Raw genomic sequence first — 2500 nt, 5'->3', positions numbered from 1 at the left:
GACTTTATATAGTGCACCAAGAGATAGTTTCTCGCTTACGACCACACCGGCCTGAGTACGCCTGATCTCGTCTGATCTTGGAAGCTAAACAGGTTCGGGCCTGGTTAGTACTTGGATGGGAGACCGCCTGGGAATACCAGGTCCTGTAAGCTTTTTGCCACTGTCTATTGGAATTTCAACTCTTTGTCCGTTTCTTCCCACAAGGCTGAAATATGTGCCGTCGCTTTGAAATAAGTAAGCAAGGTTAGTTTGTATTTCATCCAACAATCTGTGCTACAAATTATGGCTACATTATATGCAAGTTCTTCCACTTTTTGAGTGACACAAAGATGCTTATCGACATGGTGAAGATGCAACAGCTGTTAATCACACCCACTTTGACTTTATATAGTGCACCAAGAGATAGTTTCTCGCTTACGACCACACCGGCCTGAGTACGCCTGATCTCGTCTGATCTCGGAAGCTAAGCAGGTTCGGGCCTGGTTTTTGTCAACCCTTTGTCCGTTTCTTCCCACAAGGCTGAAATATGTGCCGTCGCTTTGAAATAAGTAAGCAAGGTTAGTTTGTATTTCATCCAACAATCTGTGCTACAAATTATGGCTACATTATATGCAAGTTCTTCCACTTTTTGAGTAAGTAAGCTTTGAAATAAGTAAGTAAGCTTTGAAATAAGTAAGCAAGGTTAGTTTGTATTTCATCCAACAATCTGTGCTACAAATTATGGCTACATTATATGCAAGTTCTTCCACTTTTTGAGTGACACAAAGATGCTTATCAACATGGTGAAAATGCAACAGCTGTTAATCACACTCACTTGGACTTTATATAGTGCACCAAGAGATAGTTTCTCGCTTACGACCACACCGGCCTGAGTACGCCTGATCTCGTCTGATCTCGGAAGCTAAGCAGGTTCGGGCCTGGTTAGTACTTGGATGGCAGACCGCCTGGGAATACCAGGTCCTGTAAGCTTTTTGCCACTGTCTATTGGAATTTCAACTCTTTGTCCGTTTCTTCCCACAAGGCTGAAATATGTGCCGTCGCTTTGAAATAAGTAAGCAAGGTTAGTTTGTATTTCATCCAACAATCTGTGCTACAAATTATGGCTACATTATATGCAAGTTCTTCCACTTTTTGAGTGACACAAAGATGCTTATCGACATGGTGAAAATGCAACAGCTGTTAATCACACCCACTTTGACTTTATATAGTGCACCAAGAGATAGTTTCTTGCTTACGACCACACCGGCCTGAGTACGCCTGATCTCGTCTGATCTCGGAAGCTAAGCAGGTTTGGGCCTGGTTAGTACTTGGATGGGAGACCGCCTGGGAATACCAGGTGCTGTAAGCTTTTTGTCAACCCTTTGTCCGTTTCTTCCCACAAGGCTGAAATATGTGCCGTCGCTTTGAAATAAGTAAGCAACGTTAGTTTGTATTTCATCCAACAATCTGTGCTACAAATTATGGCTACATTATATGCAAGTTCTTCCACTTTTTGAGTGACACAAAGATGCTTATCGACATGGTGAAAATGCAACAGCTGTTAATCACACCCACTTTGACTTTATATAGTGCACCAAGAGATAGCTTCTCGCTTACGACCACACCAGCCTGAGTACGCCTGATCTCGTCTGATCTCGGAAGCTAAGCAGGTTTGGGCCTGGTTTTTGTCAACCCTTTGTCCGTTTCTTCCCACAAGGCTGAAATATGTGCCGTCGCTTTGAAATAAGTAAGCAAGGTTAGTTTGTATTTCATCCAACAATCTGTGCTACAAATTATGGCTACATTATATGCAAGTTCTTCCACTTTTTGAGTGACACAAAGATGCTTATCAACATGGTGAAAATGCAACAGCTGTTAATCACACTCACTTGGACTTTATATAGTGCACCAAGAGATAGTTTCTCGCTTACGACCACACCGGCCTGAGTACGCCTGATCTCGTCTGATCTTGGAAGCTAAACAGGTTCGGGCCTGGTTAGTACTTGGATGGCAGACCGCCTGGGAATACCAGGTCCTGTAAGCTTTTTGCCACTGTCTATTGGAATTTCAACTCTTTGTCCGTTTCTTCCCACAAGGCTGAAATATGTGCCGTCGCTTTGAAATAAGTAAGCAAGGTTAGTTTGTATTTCATCCAACAATCTGTGCTACAAATTATGGCTACATTATATGCAAGTTCTTTCACTTTTTGAGTGACACAAAGATGCTTATCGACATGGTGAAGATGCAACAGCTGTTAATCACACCCACTTTGACTTTATATAGTGCACCAAGAGATAGTTTCTCGCTTACGACCACACCGGCCTGAGTACGCCTGATCTCGTCTGATCTCGGAAGCTAAGCAGGTTCGGTTAGTACTTGGATGGGAGACCTGGTTTTTTTGTCAACCCTTTGTCCGTTTCTTCCCACAAGGCTGAAATATGTGCCGTCGCTTTGAAATAAGTAAGCAACGTTAGTTTGTATTTCATCCAACAATCTGTGCTACAAATTATGGCTACATTAT

At 42.7% G+C, this 2500-nt stretch overlaps 1 non-coding gene and 3 pseudogenes across 1 annotated transcript; all 4 read left to right on the top strand.

Annotated features, from left to right (window-relative positions):
* The first annotated feature begins 33 nt into the window (after positions 1 to 33).
* LOC124042340 lies at positions 34 to 152 on the top strand (annotated as a pseudogene).
* Positions 153 to 850: 698 nt separating this feature from the next.
* On the top strand, positions 851 to 969 carry LOC124042335 (annotated as a pseudogene).
* A 260-nt stretch (positions 970 to 1229) lies between these two features.
* Positions 1230 to 1348, top strand: LOC124042292. The gene has a single exon (XR_006840082.1). It is a non-coding gene; the product is annotated as a 5S ribosomal RNA (ribosomal RNA).
* A 556-nt stretch (positions 1349 to 1904) lies between these two features.
* Positions 1905 to 2023, top strand: LOC124042350 (annotated as a pseudogene).
* Positions 2024 to 2500: the final 477 nt, after the last annotated feature.

The sequence above is a fragment of the Oncorhynchus gorbuscha genome, linkage group LG08, assembly GCF_021184085.1.
Source record: "Oncorhynchus gorbuscha isolate QuinsamMale2020 ecotype Even-year linkage group LG08, OgorEven_v1.0, whole genome shotgun sequence".
Lineage (NCBI taxonomy): Eukaryota > Metazoa > Chordata > Actinopteri > Salmoniformes > Salmonidae > Oncorhynchus > Oncorhynchus gorbuscha.
The sequence above is the reverse complement of the archived record's forward strand: the minus strand, read 5'-3'. Positions and strand labels throughout refer to the sequence as shown.